Source organism: Chiloscyllium plagiosum, unplaced genomic scaffold (genome assembly GCF_037043375.1).
Source record: "Chiloscyllium plagiosum isolate Xiang-an unplaced genomic scaffold, Cpla_swu_hap1 HiC_scaffold_22, whole genome shotgun sequence".
Lineage (NCBI taxonomy): Eukaryota > Metazoa > Chordata > Chondrichthyes > Orectolobiformes > Hemiscylliidae > Chiloscyllium > Chiloscyllium plagiosum.
Window position 1 is genome coordinate 30,796,939 of NW_028270160.1, and position 23,777 is coordinate 30,820,715.

Here is a 23,777-nt window from a genome sequence, read left to right on the forward strand (position 1 = left end):
TCTCCTCCTTGTCATATAACCAGCTCTGTCCAAGAGAGGGGATTGACAATAACCTGTTCCCAATCCTCCTGAACAATGCAATTGTTGTTAGTGCTTTTCTAAAAATTGTTGGGCAAGCTTTAACTTTGACCCATTTGTCAAAATGAAATAAGCTTGAGCAAAAGCTTATCAGATGCTGAGGATTGTGAATTATGATGAGATTTGTGGCTGCATTGGATGAAAAGTCCAGCAAAGCTCAACTTGATGTTTGGGAGCAAATTGCTTCAACTTTCATGCTTCTGCCAAGTGACAAGGTGAGTTTCTCACTAGGCAGAGGTGAGCTGCTTGTTACGGGGGGTTAATTACTTGTTAAATGCTCTCTTAACACTGCAACCTTATTAATATTCAGTTTTCTAGTTGACCAAATGAGTCAAACAAGCTGGACATGGAGAAATCCCATCATGGAAATCAGAGCGAGTAGCTGGTGACCTCAGCACACTACTGGCTATGAACAGCCTTTATGTTACTCAAAACCAAACAGCATCTCAGGGGCAAACTGCAGTTGGTACGCAACCTTTGTCATCGGACATTTACATCTCACATTTGCCAATCCCTCACAAGCATCATAGCACCTCTCCAATCCACTTGCAGGATTCTTAGGATGCACAGACCTATTTGGCAGTGTGCACAAACAATTAGCATTGAAGGGATGCTGCCTGGATATTGCCTGCAGGGACAAGACCCCAGTTCACAGGTTGAACCAGGCTGCATCTCTGCTAGATTTCTCTCTAATGCAGACTCACACAGCACCCACCTGCAGACTTGAAACATCCATGCCTTACTCTGTCTTGCTTTGCCAATTTAGTGCAATCATACATCCAGGCAGTTTGCCTTGCTTTCAGCAGTCCTCATTCAAGAAGGAGAACATTTTACTGAACAGCAGTGTACAACCTCAATCTCAAACCATGTGGCAAACACACTGGATGTCTAGCAAGCAAGCAAACATGTCTCAAAGTCGTAGGGAATTAATACTCATTAAAGTCCATGGATGCACCTGTCAGTCAAGGGTTCTGGCACAGGAATTCAAGGGAAGCCTCTGGTGCGAGTCCAGGAGCTTGGCCACAGTCAGATGTCCAGTCTGAGTGGTCTCGGTCTGGGAGTCCACATCTCTAGGAAGTGGAAATAGTCAGTCCTATGACTCCACAGTAATATTCTAAGGAATAGGGGTAATGTGGTGCATAAATGTACCATAAGATGCCAAAGGTCTAGGTGTTTCTTATCCAGGGCTATCTGGTGAAGTTGCTCAAGAGGGTAGGTTCAAAGACAGTGCATTGGACCCATCCACAGAAACAAAGGGGAAAGGGGAATGGGTGTCTACATTCCCATGGGAAGAAATCTCTGAAACTTAGATTAGATTACTTACAGTGAGGAAACAGGCCCTTCAGTCCAACAAGTCCACACTGACCCACCGAAGCGCAACCCACCCAGATCCATTCCCCTACATTTACCCCTTCACCTAACACTACGGGCAATTTAGCATGACCAATTCACCTAACCTGCACATTTTTGGATTGTGGGAGGAAACCGGAGCACACCCACACAGACATGGGGAGAATGTGCAAACTCCACACAGACAGTTGAACCTGGTCTCTGGCACTGTGAGGCAGCAGTGCTAACCACTGTGCCACCATGCCATTTTCATCTGGATTGGGGATTACAGGGTGGGGGAATGGAGGGGACAATTGTGAAAGGGAAACAATCTTTTTAAGAGGGGGGTAGCATAGTACAGCATGTGATACTATATCATACGGTAATATATCATGTGGTAGGAAAATATATCATGTGGTAGGGGGAGCCCTCTGGCTTCAAGGGAGGACAGTTTATGACCACACTTGGCAAGGTCGCCTTATAAGGGCAGGCAATGGCCTCATGGTATTATTGCTCAACCATTAATCCAGGAACTCAGTTAATGTTCTGGGGAAAAGTGAGGACTGCAGATGTTGGAGATCAGAGTCTAGATTAAAGTGGTGCTGGAAAAGCACAGCAGGTCAGGCAGCATCTGAAGAGCAGGAAAATCGACGTTTTGGGCAAAAGCCCTTCATCAGGGGACCCAGGTTCAAATCCCATCAAGGCAGATCGTAGAATTTGAATTAAGTAAATAAAATCTGGAATTAAAAATTTACCAATGGCCAGAAAATGATGTCAATTGTCAGGAAAAACCCATCTGGCTCACTGATGTCCTTCAGCAAAGGAAATTTCCATTCTCACCTGGTCTGGCCCACAGCAATGTGGTTGACTCTCAACTTACCCTCTGAAATGGCTTAGCAAGCCATTCAGTTATCTCAATCATTACAAAGTCTCACATGGACTGCAGTGATTCAAGGAGACAGCTCACCACCACCACCTTCTCAAGGGTAACTAGGGATAGGCAATGAATGCTGGCCCAGCCAACGATGCCCATGTTTCAGGAGTGATTAAAAATATTGCCAGAGGCTGGGACAATATGGGCAGGTGCAGGCGGGTCAGGTGGGGACCGAGGAGGTGCAAAGCCCCATGGGGTTTACTGGAAGGGCTATCAAGAAGAGGATCTTGATGTTTCAGGCTTTCCTGACGTATAGAGGCAGAAGCTGGAAACTACTGGAAAAAGGGCATTCACTGTTCGAAAGGCTTTCCATTCTGCTAGAATTTGAAAATTTCCAATAAGAAAGTAAATTACTTACCCTGTGCACTTTGGGTAAGATAGTGAGGAAGGGACAGCAGGACCACTGATGTGAGAACTTTTAAAAGGAAAGAACATTACACACAGACCCATGCACTGTAAAGGATATAGGCCCACAGGCCCATCCTGATGCTCCCTGTTTGCCTAGCACTTTGCTGCCTCAGAAGTGAATGATCTCCTCACTCACACCAACAGTTTTGGACACAGAGGCTGAAGGAAGAATGGAAATGTTGTAGGACAAGAGGTGAGCAGGATCTATTGCTTTGTATACACTTTGTTAATATTGCTCCCACATGCTGCTGAGAGTCCCTCAACACAGATATCGATCCATGGAGATGAAAATAAACATCATGATGGCATTTGGGGCTACATACAGACTTAAAATAAACAGATATATAATCAAAACAGTTGCATTTATACAAACATAAGAATTCACATATAATACATTGTCACCCATGCTACCACAGTGGGTTCAGTAGATTTTCTTCTTTCCACGTAGCCCACTATGTCTTAATGGATATGCAGATGTGGTGGCGTGAGGCTGCTTGGCAGTGGAGCCCATTGGCTCTGGAGTTTGGTTAGGAAACCCTAGAGCATTGTGTCTGAATGGCCCAAACTTGCTGATGGTCTTCTCCTGTGTTCCTTCTTGGTTGGTCTTCCCAAGGGGAGAATAGAGGCCAGCAAGTTGGAGGTAGAAGGCCTGGCTGCCTTGGATGGCCTGAAGAGATTTCTGTGTGTGCTTCCTCCTCTGGCTAGGTGCTTTCTAGCACCACCCAGTCTCTGTGAGGAGAAGGGGCTCCTGCAGTGAACATCAGCTTCCCCACCCTCCTTGTTGCCATGGTCTTGGTCTTGAGAACAAATTGCTGGGGCAATGGAGTACAGGTGTGTGTATCTCGAAGTAGACTGCGAACCTACTGGACCTGGTTCTTCATGGCAACCATCAACCTGCTCATGGAGATGACAAACAGTCACATACCTCCCTGCACTGCTGCAGTTTCTGTAGAATGAGGACAATTGCATCCCAGCTCCCTGTCTGCATCTCTTGTTCCTCCCTGTGAATGTGGAGGAAGTTCCTGAGTGCTGATAGCACTCCTATCCGAGGCTGAACATGAGTCTGGTCTCTGGCAAGCCTCTGAGTGCCAGCAGCCTGGACATTTTCTCCTTTGGCCACCTGAGGAGCCACTGCAGCGAGATGCTGCCAAATTTTCTAAAGCTAATGTTCCCACTGACGTGTCAGTAGCTGAGATAGTAGGAGAGGGGGTACAGCGGGCAGCCTTGCTAATGCTTTCCCTGAGACCATGGCACTCTCATCCTCAGAGATCGACAAGAAGGCTTTTGGGAGAGCCATTCATTTTTCTGCGCTGGTGGTGAATATATTTGCAGTACATTTTTTTATTCACTCGTGTGACATGAATGTCACTGGTCAGACCAGCATGTAATTGGCCATCCGTAGTAGTCCTTGAGAAGGAGGCAGGTGAGCTGCCTCTTGAGCCACTGTAGCCCATGTACTACAGGCAGAGCCTTAGGGAGGGAATTCCAGGATTTTGACCCAGTAACACTGAAGGAACGGTGATATATTTCCAAGTCAGAATGGTGAGTGGCTTGGTGGAGGACTTGCAGTTAGTGGTGCTGCCCTTGTCCTTCTAGATGGAAGTAGTCATGGGTTTAGAAAACGCTGTCTAAAAATCTTTGGAGAATGTCTGCACTGTAATTTGTAGACTGAGTGTCAGTAGTGAAGAGAGTGGATGTTTTTGAATGTGATGTCAATCAACTGGGCTGCGCTGTCTGTCTGATGTCAAGCTTCATTAGTGTTGTTCGAGATTCACCCATCCAAGCAAGTGGGGAGTATTCAATCCTACTCCTGACGTGCCTTGTATATGGTGCACTGGCTTTGGGGAGTCAGGAGGTTACTTTCGTCAGTAACTCACCTGGCGCCTAACATGTTTTATAGCCATTGTATTGATATGGCCAGTCCAGTTCAGTTTTTGGTCAATGGTAAACCCAGGAAGTTGATAATGTTGCATTCAGTGATGGTAGCATCATTGAATGTCGAGAGGTAAGGATTACATTGTTTCTTTTTAGAGATGGTCATTAAAAAACTCCACAGAAGCTGACATCCCGTCACAAAGTCACCCTTTATTTACATGAGGAGAGTCATTGACACTGATACAGCTCCCTCAGAGCCAGCTCTCAGAATGAACAGGATGTCTGACACTCCTGTTTATTTATTTTTTTATTTTATTTTATTTTTTTTCACAAAGTGCACAAATCTTTATTCAAATTCCACCACCAGGAAGATAGGAAAACACCCGGGTGGCCAGTGACAAACACTGCCCTTCACATCAAAGGGCAGTGCTGTGTGATCAAAACAGTGAAGGGGAGGGTAGGGACTAAATCAAAATAGAATTGGAGGGAGAAATGATGCACTCCACTCCCTGCGGCGCCCACCTCTCCCTGAACAACTCCAGGGTGTTGGTCGACACCGCGACACTCCTGTTTTTTTTTTTTTAAACCCCCACACTACCACCTAAGTGCGGTAGTGCTTATTTTATCCCCAGCACCCATGGTGTGCACCTCCTGTTTGTGTTTTTTTTTTCTTTTTTTTCGTCTTTCTTTTTTTTAACCCCCACACTACCACCTAAGTGCGGTAGTGCTTATTTTGTCCCCAGCACCCATGGTGTGTGTGTGCAGGTGTGAGACACAGTGAAAGACACAAAGTGCACCAATCTTTATTCAATTTCCACCACCAGGAAGATAGGAAAACACCCGGGTGGCCAGTGACAAACACTGCCCTTCACATCAAGGGACAGTGCTGTGTGATCAAAACAGTGAAGGGGAGGGGAGGGACTAAATCAAAATAGAATTGGAGGGAGAAATGATGCACTCCACTCCCTGCGGCGCCCACCTCTCCCTGAACAACTCCAGGGTGTTGGTCGACACCGCGACACTCCTGTTTATATCTGTCAGCCAGGGCTGCCTGATTGGAGGAGATTAACAGCCCCAATCAAAGAACTCATATTCTGTGAGGTCCACCTGACTGACCTCATTATAATCACTACAGTCATTGCCTATCATTTGTGTGGTGCAAATGTTATATCCCACCTATAAGTCTATGCCTGGATATTGTTCAGGTCATGCTGCATTTAGACATGGACTGCTTCAATATCTGAGGAGTTGTTAATGCTGCTGAACATTGTGCTTTGATCAAGGGACATCCCTACTCTGACCTTATGATGGATGGAAGACTGAAGGTGGTTGGGCCTAGGATACTACCCTGAGGAACTCGAGTGGAGCTGCAATTGTTTGAGTGAGCTCCAACCACTATAATCATCTTCCTTTGTACCAGGTATAAATCTAACTAGCAGAAGCTGTTCACCCGATTCCCATTGATTCCAATTATGCTAAGGCTCATTGATGCCACACTTGGTCAAATGCAGCCTTAATATCAAGGGTTGTCACTCTCATTTCACTTTTGAAATTAAGCTGTTTTGTCCACGTAATTTGTCAGGTTGGATTTGTCTTGCTTTTTGTGTAGAGAACATACCTGGGCAATTTTCCATGCTGTTGGGTAGGTGACAATATTGTGGCTATACTGGAACATTTTGGTTAGGAGAATGGTAAGTTCTGGAGCACAAGTCTACATCACTATTATTGGTATATTGTCAGGGCCCATAACCTTTGCAGTATCCAGTGATTTCAATTGTTTCTTGATATCATGTGGAATGAATCAAATTGGCTGAAGATTGGTATCTGTAATGCTGGGGACCCTCTGGAGGAAGCCAAGATGGATCATCACTTGGCACTTCTGGCTGAAGATTGTTGCAAATGCTTCAGTCTTATCTTTCATACTGATGTGCTGTAACATGAGAGAGAGAGAGAGAGAGAGAGAGAGAGAGAGAGGGAAGCCGTCCAGGGCAGTGGTTTGCAATGAATGACACTGACAGTTACTGTGAGAATTGCAGTGGAATGAAGAGTGGTACTCTCTCAGTTGACAGGATATGGAGGACTCTGCATCATTACAAAACTGGCCCTGATTTTGTCAGGGCCAGGATGCTGTCCTCAAAGGGACTGAGGAGTTGAGTATTGGGCATTCCTCCATCCAGCCAAGTCATTTTGTCCTATAGTGAACTGTCTTCTCCTGGAAAGGGAGAGACGCAGCGAGCTGAAAGTGAGTGGCATTGCTGTTAGTGCTGTTGTAGTTGGGGGAAAGGTGGTGAGGAATTTCAAGGAACTGAGGGGACAGCACAGAAGCTCTTCAGGCTTAGTGGTATAGCAGTTAAGTGTGGAAAAGTGCTCATGAGGACCGACGTTGCAGGTGATAGTGAGCGTGGTAGAGCATGAGCATTGGTGGGAGGTGGGTATATTAGCAGAAGTAGAGAGAGTTCAAGACAGCAGACAGAAGAATGTGGAACTTAGTCTGGAGAAATGGCAAAGGCTACTGACCTGCAAGCAGCACTGCTGACCATTCCCCTACACCTTTAAGATAACACTGACATTCGTGGTAACCTTGAATCAGGCTGCCAGGGTCTGGTGGTGTGGCTTTCTCTGCCTGTCCTCAGGGAAGAGAAATCCTTTCCTTTTGCATCACTCCCTTGACCAGAACCTCCAGGTCCCTGTCAGAAAATCGTGGGTGCCATCTTGCCCTTCTCTGCCATGTCCAGATTCCTTTTCTGACCAAGCAGGGCAGCTATGGGATACCAGTGCTCATTCAAGTGCACAATGAAATGTGAGTGGCAAGTTATTTCAGGATTGGCACGTGGTTAATTCAATATAGAATCAGATGTCAGAGATGCCATAAGAATGCGGTAGGTGTTTGGTCGAAATTGGCAAGGAATCTTGAATTTTGCACTGAGAATCTCTCCAAAAATCCTCAATACAACTCGCACTCAGCCAAAATAAATGTAAGCTTCAGCCCTATTAAACTCAGTCAGTATATTTCATTGGGCTTGTAAAAGCAGGTGAGGGAATAATTAAGCAGGAGCTAAAACCTTGGTTTTCTGATGTTGTGTTAAGTTTGTGAGAGATACGTTTGTGAGAAGTGTGTCAGTGCAGAGTAGCTCTAAGATTGCCATTCATTTGCATACAATAATATTCAATATGGCCTAGCTCCTGTTTAATGAATCCTATCTTCAAGATGAAGTCAGTCGCACATGGGAAACTTTGTGCCTCTTGTTTGCCAGTCACTTGAAGATGGTGTGCAGCTGGTGAGCTTGCTTGATCTTTGGAAGCTTTGACTTTGTCCAACTGAGCAGCAAGGGAACAGCACCAGGGATAAATGGAGAGTCTAGTAGCAGATTGGAGAAGGGAGAGTGTGGAGTATGGTGCTTTGATCCTCAAAACAATAGTGGTTCGACTGACAACAGGATCCACAAGCAAGGTAATGATATATTTGGGGACACGGGAGGGACTGGATGGAGCCAACTGCCAGCATTGTGTGTTCTATCATTGCAGTGACCTCATTATATATTCCCTTCTAGGAGAGAAGCACACACTTACATTATTCATATCTGACAGTCACAAATACCTTGGATTTTGAAAAGAATTAAATCCTTTCTGATTTACAAGTTTAATTAAATGTTCTCAAGAAACCTTTATGGCTATGTATGTACAGGTGATAACACCCTGTACATGTTGATGTAGCATGATGACTGTAAAGGAAACAGCTACAAGAGGCAGCTGAACCATGCAAGGATGGTCAACGATTAGGAAGAAACCTTAGTTTTGAAGTAGGGCAGGTCCAATGATTTCTCAGGAAGGGTCGAGGGAAAGTGAAGACAAGTATAACATGACTGGAGAGATAGGGACAAAGCCAAAACACAAACAGAAATTGCTAGAAACATACAGTTCTGAAGAAGGGTCACTAGACCCAAAATATTAGCTTTGCTTTCTCTCCATGGGTGCTGCCAGAGTTGTTGAGTTTTTCCAACAATTCCTGTTTGTGCTTCTGATTTCCAGCATCAGCAGTTCTTTGAACTTTTTTTTGTTTAGGGACAAAGCAATAGGATCAATAGGGTGATGATTGGATGCTCCAGAATGGGGGTGCGGGTGGAGGGTGTGGGCGAGAGGGTGGTGCAGGATCAAGGTATGAGAAAAAGCTTGAGGGTGACACTGGGAGGGTGGAGGTGGATTGGCTCCAACTGCAAGGTCACAATGATAGTGTCCAGCAAGATGGATAAGAAAGTATTACCTTGCTGGAGATAAGGTTGTAATGGGAGGAGGCCACTCCACATTGGGAAGAGTTCTTGGCCTATTGGAAGTTCATGCATTCCCTACAATCCTTAATGCCATTGGTAATCATAAATCTATCGACTTCTATTTTAAATACTCTCAGAGACTAATTTCCAACAGCCCTCCACAGTGCAGAATTCTAAGGACACAATGTAAAAGAATTTTTCCTCATCTCATTGTGCCCCTGGTATTAGATGTCACAACCAGGAGTAGCATCTTACTTGCATCTTTCCTGTCTATTCCTCAATGGATTTTATCGGCTTCAATGAGGTCAGTTCTTATTCTTTGAAACTTCTATCAGAAGGATGTTGCGAAACTCGAAAGGGTTCAGAAAAGATTTACAAGGATGTTGCCAGGGTTGGAGGATTTGAGCTACATGGAGAGGCTGAATAGGCTGGGGCTGTTTTCCCTGGAGCGTCAGAGGCTGAGGAGGTGACCTTATAGGGATTTATAAAATCATGAGGGGCATTGGATAGAGTAAATGGACCAGGTCTTTTCTCTGGGGTGGGGGTGTCCAGGACTAGAGGGCGTAGGTTTAGGGTGAGAGGGGAAAGATATTAAAGAGACCTAAGGGGCAACTTTTTCACGCAGAAGGTGGTGCGTGCATGGAATGGTCTGCCAGAGGAAGTGGTGGAGGCTTGTAAAATTGCAACATTTAATAGGCATCTGGATGTGTATATGAATAGGAAGGGTTTGAAGGGATATGGGTCGGGTGTTGGCGGGTGGGACTAGATTGGGTTGGGATATCTGTCGGCATGGACCAGTTGGACCGAAGGGTCTGTTTCTATTACTCTAATACAGGCACAATTTGATCAATCTCGCTTCATAGAACAGTTCTGCCATCCTGGGACCAAATCTGATGAACCTTCATTACAGTTCCCCTATGGCTACAATACCTTTCCCTAGATAAGGAGATCAAAGCTGCACACAGTATTCCAGGTGCAATCTAATCATGCTGCTTTACATTTGAAGCAAGCCTTCACTCATCCCATACTCAAATCCTCTTCTGATAAATACTAAAATCCCATTAACCTTCCTAATAGTTTGCTGCATCAGTATGTTGAACTTCAGGAACTTATTGGCAAGGACATCCAGGTCCCTTTGCTTATCGCTAGCATTTCCCAAGGTTAATTTTCCTAATTTTTACTGCATACCCAGCAGGTTTATTAAGGCCACAGCCAGAGACCTATCAGCAATGTATTGTTCAACAGTAGCTTGATCCCTCGGAAACCTCTGAGTGTTGGCAGTCCCAGCTATTAGAGTCTCCTATGGCTGCAGGGACATATCTGTGCTGGGTTCATTGGATTATGACCCCAAGTCTACACCGACTCCTGCACAGTCTGTGTGTTTGATTGTTGGGAATGGCACACCAGGGACGAAGTTGTGCCCAGTGTGTTGTACATAAATCATTGAAAATAGCTATGGTACCTTTGCCCCATTTGTACCCAGCAGTACTGTTTAGACCTGCAAGTGGTACTGTGCTCACAGTTTCTAATATTCAAATTGTCTCATCTGGTTGCTGACATAGTCAGCCTTGTAGCCTTACTAAGCAGTAGAAAAGCTGAAAAAAATTGTTTTTCTACAATTTATTGCTGAGATAAAACAATAAAGTATTTTAAGCTAATTGTTCAGCATCCGAGCCAGTGAATTTATTTTTTGAATTTTTAATATCAAATTGAGAGGGAGGGGCACTTGCAATAGTTGTACAGAGTTTTAAAATATTTCTATAATGGATTCACATTCACCAAATATTTCCCTTCTACATACCTATGGAATTCCATTTTTCTGTTTTTTTTGCTAAATTGCATTCATATGCTATTCTCCATTTCCTTATAAGTTGCTTGGTCCTCTGCTTTTTTTAAAAAAACTCTCAATCTTGAGATTTTTACTATTCTGGCAACTTTCTAAATCTATGTTTTAATCATGTACAATCTTTAAATTGCTTTGTCAGCCATGGTTGACTGGCCATGGAATTTTTGTATCTTGTATTCTTGCTGCAGGTCATGAAATAGTTTTTTTTAATCTAACCATTGCCTATTTACAGTTATGCCTTTTAATGTATTTTCTCAATTCACCTCAACCAATTTGTGCCTCATGCCTTCATAAATTCCCTTATTCAAATTGCAAATCGATTCAAGGTTTTCTGGCTCACACTTTGAAAAAGACTGATTGAAACTCTTGTCAAAATATGCAGAGCAGAGTTTACTTACCAGAATAAGATTGTTTTCATTTTGGTACAAACTGAACATTAACTCCAAATTTAGCATTCTAGTGCTGTTTGCACTGGAAAGTATACAGACCTGTCTTAATATTTGCTCTCCCTACCATTGCTGTGCAAAGAATTTAATGTAATGGCATAAAGGAAACATAAGTTCTGGAAATGCACTTCTGAATTCAATGTGGTACTTGAGGCATGTGTGGACTTTGCTTTATGACACATGGAGGATTACAAAGATCCCCACTTCTGGATATGAACCTTCTGACCAATAACCAAAACTGTCGCTCAGCTGCACCGCAGCCTGGTACTGTGTTTGATGCCCTTTCTACACTATTTCAGCCTTCTATTCCAGGTCCTACTTTATTTTTTTTAAACTTGACAAATGCTTGTTCAAGTATATTTCATCAGAAGTGTTTGAGAGGGTGTGCTTTGGTTTATTAGCATCTTGTAAACTTAGCCCTTCTATCATCCCTACCCTTCTCAACCCCTTTCCAACTTGTCCCCTTTCACTTTTGCTCATCTTCCTATTTTCATGTTCCTTTCCTCCTTACTGTCCTGTGTAGTTCATAAACATCATGTAATACATTCATCCACACTGATCAGCAGTGTATTAAATATTCATAACATGCTCCTAATTTATTTCCTGCTACAGTAAGTGGCTACAGACAATTATGAATAACCTGTCTTTCCCATTTCCTTAAAGCTAAAAGCAAGACCAGGTTGCTTTCAGTACAGAGGTAAGGCAGACTCACTTCACTCCATAACCACCATCACTGCTCCTCTATTGTTGACAGCAGAATACTCCACTGTGATGGACAATGTCACAAATGAAAAGAATTGGCACAAGTAGTAGCTGATGCTAAGTTAACAATACTTTCAAATTGTGACTTGATAATCATTCAAATAATGTTGAAGGTTACGGAGTGATAGACAATAAATTGGGGCAATACATAATCAGTTCTTGAGATGAGTGCAAATTCTGCATGAGCAAAAGGGTCATAATGGAAATATCCATATATTTAAGATTTCTGATTCCGTGTTCTGCTATAGTGTGATCTCATGCTGCAGCTGAGAGCTGAACAATCTGACTCTGCCAGCAATGGCCAGCAGATTTGGGTGACAGACATGCTGAAAACTCATTCCTGTGCTCTGCTGATAAGGGTGTCAGTACTCTGTTATTTGTGTTGTTGAGTTGTTTCATGCCAATCTGTAATAGTTAATGTTTTGAAATAAATAAATGATTAAACAAAAATGGAACTAAATGGGAAAAAAGTCAGCAAAGATCAATAACAGTGAAACAATACAAATACTTAAGGGGAAAATAAAATGTTGTCACAAATGCATTATTAGTCTTTAATGAAAAACTGTAAGGAAATAAATGCATATCATAAATATGTTAAAACAATTACCCGGAGTTATTTTCCTCTCAGCTATGTGCAATAGAAATTCTCCTTCAGTCCATAAACATCAATACCATGGATCAAAATAAAACCATTGAACATTTGTTCTGTTGCATTACTGTTCATTAAATGGTTAAATTGGAAAATAATGCTTGCCTGTGAGTTTGCTATGAGGCTGTAACACATTTCAGAAGTTAGAATGACATTAAAACACACACCAGTGAATTCACAGCGATTACTGAAGGTTATACATACATTCCCAGATATTTAATAACCTTTAAAATAAACTGAGGTTTCTCATTTCACCTTAGTGAAAATTATTGTTTTCTTGTTTCACTTTGCTTTGTACTACATAATACAAAAATTCCATAGAGGTACAACTGGTGTCCCACAGTAGCTCCAATCAGAGACTAATGGAAACTCCAGAGAATTACAAACAACTATTTATACCACTTCCTTGGGGATTTGCCAGTCTTTCACGAGCAGGAAAATTTCAAGATCCATATATATAACATTTTCTTTGCCAGACACTGAGCATTATGATTCAGGTCTCCTGCATCCATAGACCTTTGCTTTCCTTTGAGCATTATGATTAACATGTTTTGCCACTGAGATTTCAGATTTAACATGATGTTGCAAGATCATTAGGTTCTATTGAATAACACCAATGAATTAGAATTTTATATCTCTTATTCTGATGTAAGGGTGTAAGTTGCAATTTAAAGTTTGCACACACATACATGAATCCATTCTTTCCCTGAGCTCTACTGTCCTTTAATGATGGAAGTCTGCAATACTGACCAGGCCTGGCCTTCATGTGACTTCAGACCCACAGCAAATGACTCTTAACTGCCTTCTGAAATGGCTTAGCAAGCAATTAGGGTTAGGCAATGTAGACACCCACATGCCAATGAAGAATTTTTAAAAGGGGCTTGTTCCCATCTCGCAGCTCTTGCATCAAGTTGCACCAATCTTACAGGGATCATAATAAATATTACTTCTTATCCTTTGAATTAACATAAAGGTCTGAGTGAAATCAGCAACGTGAAAATGAATAAGGTTCTGTGTTATTCTCCTGGAACCAACAATATGTTGAAATAACTGTGCATGTAATTGCATTTTTGTATGCCTATGTTTCCAATAATAGTCTCCAGTTTATTTACCTTATACTGAATGTAATATGCCCTCATTGAATATTTCAGCAACAATGCAGTTGTTGAAAGTGTTTCTTTAATTCATTGGAGTTTACAGTACATTATTAAAACCAACTGAACTGCCATTTCTCCTGGAAAGGGTAAGTTACTATCTGTGAGAATGTATTATTTAGTAATCTCTTCTACCATATCTACATTCTCAGCTGCTACAGCCTGGAGATCTTCAATTATGTCATATTTCAGTGCTTTTATTGGCTTTAGCCTTGTCTCAATGGTGCCTTGATCACTGCTATCCATATGTCCTTCCATACTGAGTTACATAATGCAGTAATTGCAAAAGAATTATAACAAAAACTGAAACTCCATCCAACTGGAATTAGAAGGAGTTTGCATAACATCAGGAAAAAAATCTGAGTATTTTTATATATGCAAAATAGTTCTAAGATAAAGCGAGCAATTATTCAGTTTAATAATTAAACAGTGAAAAATATGATATGAGTACATTTGTTTAAAATATGACATTCATTCAAAATGACTGTAATAAACCATTATAAACAAATGACAGTTTGATAAAAAATTTGTTCTTCAATCTTGTACAAACCATTTTTCTGTAAGGTTTGAGGGAAAACCCCTGCAATGAGCCTGTAACATGACCAACGTGTAATTGTAGTTTTGATGGAACACTCGAGCTGGGTGTTCCTCATTGCTATCATCATCATGGCCTGCGCCACCAAATTGTCTGCAACCTAGCAAAACACCCTCAAATAACTGTTTGCATTATCCCTAAGGAGCTGCATTGAATGACCTCCTTCCCTTAAGCCAGTGAGACACATACCTCAACCTGAACAAGGAATTATACAATCTGGTGTAGAGTTGTATCCTCACTGTGCTGAGTACGACTGAATGGCTGAGAAGGCATTCTCTAAATAAGGAACTTTTTATAAAGTCTGGATTGTAAAGTGAAATACCGTATATACTCATGTAAAAGTCGAGTCCTTATTTTTGACCAAAAAAACTTGTATTTTTCATATATCTTGTGTAAAGGTTGACCCTACTGTATCACATTATAAACCTCTTACAAGGGAAACTGCATGTTCCCATTAACCCACTTAAACAAAATCACATTCATTCATTCATACCGTTAACTCTACTCATCGATCTTTGTTTACTATATTTCATCTCTATTCATTCATTCAGTCATTCACTCATTCATTCATTCATAACTCTGCTTACCAGTAGCTCAGTTGGTTTACTACAGCACGTTTTGATTGATTGATTGATTCATTCATTCAGATCGATACTATGTCTATTGGTACTTATCACACTTTGATCACTATATATCCAAAAATTAATATAGTTAAAAAGTTAATCATTTTAATTGTGCCAATATATCTAAATAAAAGTGAGATATATTAGCTATATATATCTTTAATTCTTTGACAAATTTGTTAATGTCGCTGAGGTTCATTACATACGAGAGTAAATGGGAGGGAAACAGAAGAATTTGGCAGGAAAGTTCATGATGCTTACACATTCAGAATTTAATAAATGTTTCATTTTAAGCATGCCATTATGCCTGGCCATGACAATGTTGAACAGTGTCATTTTGTAGGATTTCAATTAATCTTTGACATGTTAAACTTTCGTACCGGTATGTATAAATAAAAAGTACTACCAGTAATTCATTCTTGTTTGTCTTGCTTTTATCCAGTAATTACCTTTACCTTTAATTCATTGTGCTTTTCTTCTTTACCTGGGAATATTAGATTAAATTACAGTGTGGAAACAGGCCCTTCAGCTCAACAAGTCCACACCGACCCGCCGAAGCGTAACCCACCCATACCCCTACATTTACCCCTTACCTAACACTATGGGCAATTTAGAATGGCCAATTCACCTGGCCTGCACATCTTGGACTGTGGGAGGAAACCGGAGCACCCGGAGGAAACCCACGCAGACACGGGGAGAATGTGCAAACTCCACACAGTCGCCTGAGGCGAATAGTTGAGCGATCAAATCAACTTCTGCTAATAATGCGGTATTTCAAACTGCGGCATGAATTTCAGCCCCTCAAAACTAGTGCCCATATATTAGTCAACCTTATAAATGGAACTTTTAAAATAGTCTAAAAAAATCGACTTTTACACAAGTATATACCATAGTCATGTGCTATCAACTGGACCTCTTGCAGTCCTGAATATCTTGGTCTACTATCTTCGTACAATGGTATTTCCAAAGAATTTGGTATATGACTTGCTGCCATTCAGCATGCCTCTGCAGTGTTAGGAGCTAGTCAAACAATTCTATGTACTCAAATCAGATTAGTCTCTGAACTCCATTCAGATAAGCAAAGCACTACTAGTAATCTACAGATGACTACACTGCACTAACATACCTCTAATTCTCATACAGGTTATCAATTCCATGAGCTTTTTCATTGTTGATATTTGCTAAACCAGGTCATTTCCATTCAAAATAAGGAATGACATGAATAAATCTTACAATACTTTTACTTGTAAGTGGTTGTGTTATTACAATTCCATCTTACAGGCACCTTTGTGGTTTATCAGAAGCCCAAAATGCAGTTGCTTTCACATAGTGATAGTAGAATCTAGGAATGGTTACCTTACAGAAGGAGGACATTCAGCCCATCATACCCCCAAGTATTCCTTCACAGTATACATAATGGGAGAAAAACAAAACATATAGTTTTCTAAGGGCACACAAGTGGCAAGAGTCACACTTTACTGGAAGTAGGATCTCACATTCATAAATGAATTGATATTTTAAATAATCAACTGTCTGACTAACTGTTATTGTAACTGCAACCACAAGAATCAAACCACAGAGTCTACCTAATCTTAGTGCCATGCCATATTTGAATGCAATTTAAGAGAGTGCTACTCTTTCCCTAATACCTAGCATAGCATAGTAACTTGACATTGTTCAACGTGGGAGCAGCGCATGATAAAAACCTTCAAACAATTATTGACACTAACATTTATTGAGCAAGAGGAAAAGCAAAGAAAAAAACCAAACTACAATGCTGCTTTTATTTCTGGGAATAAACAGGCATATTTGTGTTTTCAGCAGCAACAAATTTACAGGTAAGGAATAATCACTTCACCAACTCAGTTCTATTAGAAGCACATGTTAATTAAGTCCTGTTTGGTATATTGCACCTGATGCTGCAATGCTGCATCATTGTACAGATAGATAATATCTTTTCCTCCAAAAGCTGCTCACCTCTTCCAGCTGGATAAGCAGGAGGCTGGAAAAACACAGCAAGCCAGGCACCAGGAGGTGGAGAGGTTGATATTTCAGGTGTAACCCTTCCTCCAGCTCTCCATCATCTGTCAGATCCTCTTTTTACCTGTTCCATTATGTGACACTCTCTGGACTCTACAGCAAACCACTCCCTCTCCCATTCTAATTTACGCAACAGAACCTCATCTTCAAGAGGTTAATAGGCTGCTCCATTATGGTCCTGGTAAAAGAATGAGCTGAATTGTAACTATGGTCTGCATCGGTCCGGGAATTGGATAACGTAGCTATCAACCATGGTTGAAAATGATCATCCTGTCTCCCTGTAACTATCCTTCTAAAGCATCCAGTCCTTGAAATAAGCCAATAAATTGAGCATCCTCAAGGATATAGCCAACATGGCAGCTTTAAGATTTCCTGGAGCAGATCTCTAAGATGTAGTTCCAAAGATCATGGGTAGCTTATACATTGATAGAGTGTAACCCCTTTTTGTTGGAGAAGGCAGCTGCATTACGTTCTGCTGTTCTCAATGCAACTTGTGTACACTCTATTGCACCTTGCACTTGTGGAACCTAATTACTTTTGCAAAGCCTGGGCTGCAGCACTCACCTCATTACAGAGCAAGAAGATGGAGCACTGTGATCTGTCACAGATTGCATCAATCAATGCTTTGATACATTTATGGGTTGAGGATTGAGGGATCCCTGACAGATCACCAGTGGTTCCTAATAAACAGCCAGTTGCATAAAAAGCTAACTCAGGTGTCACCTTGATGGCCATCCATCCTTGTAGTTCGCAAGTTCCACTCCAGCAGATGACACAGTTTCTGTGACGGTGTTTGGGGAAATCCTTATTCACCAGAAGCAACGTGCCTTTGGAGGCAATAACATGGATGATGAAAGTCTCTGGGGCTCCTGTGTCTCCTCCCATCCTGAGACGACCTTATGCTGTGACTTAATGTGGAGGCTGTTTGCAGCCCATGGAGGCCATGGACTTGCAAACACATTTTTTTCTCCTTAATTGCTCTTTGTTTTTAATGCAGCATGGCCACAATGAGCGTTATCTCTGCTGTGGCTAGATCTATTGGTCATGATTCCAATGAACCTGTTAGGGAATATTAGAAACAGAACAGGTCCTTAAGAGTTTGAGTCGCGGTGTTCTTATCGCACACAAAAGATAGTTTAGCATAGTCCTCCATAGAGCGAGACATTGAAAACTCCAACAAGGAGGCTCATAGAATGCCTGTACATGGACCTTTGACATAGTGGAGCTTATTCTCATGTATGCAGTGCATGCCATGTCAAACAAATACAGGAGGGAATTGTAAATGCAGCAGTTTTACCACAAATTTGTCCCACCATCACACTCCCTCACATCACCCAAGAAAGGCACAATGCATGTAAGACCATATTGGCAAATGCTGACAACTCAAGGTGACAGGAAATCAGCTCTGTGCCATTGTGTAGCCAATGAGACCTATGAGGTACTTTGTGAATTGTGCCCACAGCTGACAATCTTAAAGTTACTTCTGCTTCATAGAAATGACAATGATCAATCTGTAATGACCAAGGTTGCTTGTGGCCAAGATTTGTATTCCACATAGTTGGTCACTGCATGAATTTTACATGCAGAATTCTATGATTATAAATGTCTTTAACTTGTACTGCTTAAGTACCTGGTTAATGAAATTGCCCTTGAAGAACCTCACATCACTCATTAGTACAGTCCATATCCTCAGGTAGAAAAAACACTTAGTCTGCTCACTCTGGCCAGTGGCAGCCATTTTAATCACCATTGCTATCTTGATATTTATATCATGATAAAATGACACAGCAATCATGCTTTATGCAGTAAGTCAAATAGTCAGCCTGTCAGTCTAGGTGACCCCCAAAATCTTCATATTCTCTTTTTAATATCCTTCTCCATCAAATTCATCAGCTTTGTCTTCCCTACATTCCCACCCAACTGTTCATCTCCACACTTTACTCCCTGACTCAGGGAGTAAAGTGTGCTATGCTAGACATAGTAATGCTCTGTGCCCCCCATCAACAGATTATCTATCCATGACACCCCCTCCAGTATAACCCATTTTCCTTCCATACTATATTGTTTTCCCTGCCTTATTTATTGAATTGCATTCCCTTCGCAATTATTACCAACTCTACCTCTCATCATGCTGTGTCCAATCCACATAATTTAATTCTCCAGCTTCTACTCCCCACCCTTTGACTTTTAGTGGATGGATCCCTAAGACTGAGTATTGTCCATCCTCTGACCAACATGGATGGACAGCCCCAGTTGATGACTGAACAAACCCCTGACCAATCTCTATGTAGCTCCCTGACTGACTTACCACTCGTCCACAGACTGGTTGCATTGGACCTACATGGCTGACTGTGGCTCATTCCTGTACTGTAGAGGTATGGACCACTAGCTCTGATCACCCTAAGCAATTGACCGAATACGTTCAAGACCCTGACCTGATATCCGATGGTGCCTTTGACTTTCTGTGCCATGATCCCTGACTGAAGGATGTTTGCACTGACTGAATGCTATTCTGGTTAGACATGGAGGCACAGCCATTTGGTTTAAGTACATGCAGTGTGTTGCCACATATCCTATTAGTTAATGGTGCTGGCTCGAAATTGATACAACAATGTGACATGCAGCAACATGTCCAACCTTCTTGACTAATCACTACAGACAACCATGGCCTGGTTTTGTTACTGTGCTAAAAGACAAATCAAGACAGAAGTACTGTGAGTATTTAAGCTCTGGCTGAGGGCACACAATACATAAAGGCAAAGGCAAGGAATATAGAATGCTGTGAGCATTGAAGTAAGCACAGAGAACACAAAGACAATAAGTGAGGAGCCTGAGATGCACCCTGGTACAATCCATGTACCAGTGTGCAAATTACCCTGGCAGCAGCATTCCAATGAAAGAAACTCGTGCACACCAAAATTCCTGGTAGTGCATAATTATCTTGTAAGTGGTTTAGAGATGTGCCATGAGAGTGCAGTAGAGCTGGTATGTGGCCAAACCCATGTTCCATGGGTGGTCATATGCAATTGCTGCCCACAGATTGTGCCCTGACCTGATGGTGACTGCTGTCCAAGTTTGCAGCAGGAGGAGCAAGTGGAAAGCTGGAGTTATCAGGTAACCTCTCTGACCTTCATGATGGCCAGTTTATTTCTATTTGATAGGTGAACAAATGGGAACAGCATATCAGTCAAGTGAGATTAACTAATAATGCTAATACCTACAAGCAGCCTGTCATCATTCACTAGTGAGATACTTACCTTGCCATTCAGCACTTGCTGAAAAGTGAGTTATTTTACTCTCAATGTCAAGAGTCTCCTTACTGCTGACCTTACACAATTTTCTCACATTTCTTGACAATGTCTATATCATTCAGTGGCTGAGATGATTCTACCCAATATCTTGTAGCTTCATCCATTTGTGTGTTTTTGAAAGTAAATAGTTTGGTAAATAGCTTGACGTCTACAGGCTTAATATGCCAGTTCAAAGGTCATTTCATGGCAACATCCATTAGTGGTGCTTTCTGATGATTATACATTAACTGAGTGCTTAATTATATTGAGGTGGTGAATATAATGGGGTTTCATTAGTGCCCATTTATGGAAGAGCCAATAGTTCTGATTGCCAGCCCATTTTCTATGTCTGTAACCAAGATCACATATCTCTGAAGAAGGAACATGCTTTAGACTTTTTGCGATCTATGTGCAGTGCAGAAGCTGGAGCATATCATCATTACCATTAACAGTAATTTTCCTTTGACATTTTCAGGTTTGTTACAGTAAAGTTATCATTCACTTTTAACAGGGTTTGTTAATTGTTTGTTTGTTTCTCTTTAACCAGTACTTCAAAAGTGTGAAAAAGTGTTGAAACTGTTGGATTCGATTTGAATACAATGTAATGTGCTTGTTGATGTATGAAAATCAGGCTCCAATTCTCTCCTACACCTGATTGTGAGATGTAATAGTTTTGTCTTTACTACAACATCAGAAGCCAAAGGCAATGATGAGGCATTAATCTTCAATGTATTTCTTGTTGCGGTCATCCCTTGAAAATTTGCAGCCAGACAAAAGGCCACAATTCTGAAATGTGGAAGTGTATATTACTCCATTCAGAATACACCAACAAGCTCAAGAAAAGAATGAACTAGATTTTTACCAGAAATTGACTTCACATCAATTCTGGCAAGTTTCCTGGGTTTCTTTCCGTGGGTCGAAGCAAACTCTCTCACACTATCTTCCCGAACTCACTTCATTACCTACACACCATGTTGTAATGGCACCCCACTCATCATATCTGCCCATGCACCACAATCAGAGGTATTGGTTGCTGCCAAGACTTCCTGGATTTCTGACCTGTTTACAGGTCAGCCATGCACCTATTCAGAAAGCTGGCAGTCTGAGGATGCATTGCATGGTTCCTGTCAATTACCTCAGGCATGTCAGCCAGGAGAAAATTGGCACCTCTGGAGATTCTGGTAGACATTGACTGCATACAGTTATTGGCCATGTACAACTGCAACATGACCTCCTAACTCCTATACGCAATGGTCTGACCAATAAAGGAAAGCATACTAAATGCCTTCTTCACTATCGTTATCTACCTGAGACTCTACTTTCAAGGAGCTATGAACCTGCACTCTAAGGTCTCTTTATTCAGCAACACCCCCCAGGACCTTATCATTATGTATATAAGTTCTGCCCTGATTTACCTTTTCAAAATGCAGCACCTCACATTTATCATTTATGATAATTAAAATAATTATCCTAATAATTAATCATGTTGAAAATATTTCCTACATTCCACAAATAGAAAACTATCTTTTCAGAATGAGATTTCTTTTTCAGCGGTAATTGTTCTTCGGATCACTATTAAAAAAGTCAGTTACACCTCAATGAACAGATCTAATTTTTACGGGGTCTTCAATAGTGATGCATGAATAGACAAGAGAAGTTCTTGTCACATTAACTGATTTCACTGAATACTAGCTCTGGTGAGAGAGTTCCAAAATGTAGCTTGTGATGAAGCAAAGAATAATGGACCTCAAATTCAGGATTGCCATGCGAGTCTCTGAATCCTAAGATCACAGCCAGACTTAGAAAAGTTATGCCAACAAATATTAACAGTTTGAAAATCCGTGGGCGGCACGGTGGCACAGTGGTTAGCACTGCTGTCTCACAGCGCCAGAGACCCAGGTTCAGTTCCTGCCTCGGGCGACTGACTGTGTGGAGTTTGCACATTCTCCCCGTGTCTGCGTGGGTTTTCTCTGGGTGCTCCCGTTTCCTCCCACAGTCCTAAGATGTGCGGGTCAGGTGAATTGGCTATGCTAAATTGCCCGTAGTGTTAGGTTAGGGGTATGGGTGGGTTGCGCTTCGGCGGATCGGTGTGGACTTGTTGGGCCGAAGGGCCTGTTTCCACACTGTAAGTAATCTAATCTAATCTAATATAAATAGATTATGTAGAACGTTTACCAATACTTTAATACTTTAGTGTCTCACAGTAAATATAAATAATCCAAAGAGAAGAAAACAGCAGATGTCACAGGACAAGTATGGTGAGGGACAATTATCATTGACAGGTTAAACATAATTGTGTATCTGAACTTGACAGTGCGTACTTATTTTATTACATGTGTCTCAACTAATGGGTTAATGGTCTGGAAGTCAAACCCCTCCCACATTCCTGAAGTTGTCACAAAAATTAAAGATTTTTTAAAATATCCCAAAAGATTCCCAAATTTACCTGACTTTCAAACTCAAGTTGACAAAAAGCAGGACCAAGATTAGATTACTTACAGTGTGGAAACAGGCCCTTCGGCCCAACAAGTCCACACTGACCCGCCGAAGCGCAACCCATCTATTCCCCTACATTTACCCCTTTACCTATCACTACGGGCAATTTAACATGGCCAATTCACCTGGCCTGCACATCTTTGGACTGTGGGAGGAAACCAGAGCACCCGCACGCAGACACAGGGAGAATGTGCAAACTCCACACAGTCAGTCGCCTGAGTCGGGAATTGAACCTGGGTCTCTGGCGTTGTGAGGCAGCAGTGCTATAACCACTGTGCCACCGTGCCGCCCAAGTTTCAGTACTTAACAAAAAATGACTATATATTACAAGTAACTAGAGTCTTGATACAAGTAAACAATTATGAAGCATCAGCATATAATACTTCAAATTAAAGTTCTAATCCACATAAACACACACAAAGAAATCTGGGTGTTATGGATGGAGGCTAACAATGGGAAAGCAGTTCAATGGTTCACAAGGGTTGTTGAGTTGATTTTTGTACTGATGAGAATGCTGTTTCTCAGTTGTCCTTCTCCAGAAGCTTCCATTGGTTTGTGAGAGGCACAGGATAATTGGTTCATTTATAAAAAGATCTCTGACTTACGAATTAAAATCACATCTTACAGCATCTGCAGAAGAAAAGGTAAACTGTTTTTTTTTCAGGCTGAAAGTGACCTTTACTGCAGAGTACAGAGAGAGCTCCTGAGGCTGTGGAGGTCTGATATTTCTCTGTATCTTTAACATAATCCCAAGCTCCCAGAGAACCAATCACATAGTTGTTTGCAAGATTTTTGTCATTGATACTGTTTACTGGTCTGCAGACCAATCAGCTACCTGTATCAACCAACCAAAATGCCACCTGTACATACTCCCTCAGCTCCAATTCACAATAATCATATGTTAACCGTTGCTTGACCAAAGAGCTATGTAAACAATGCTTACAATGGCTATCAGGTTACTTGCTCTCAAAACATGCAGCAATC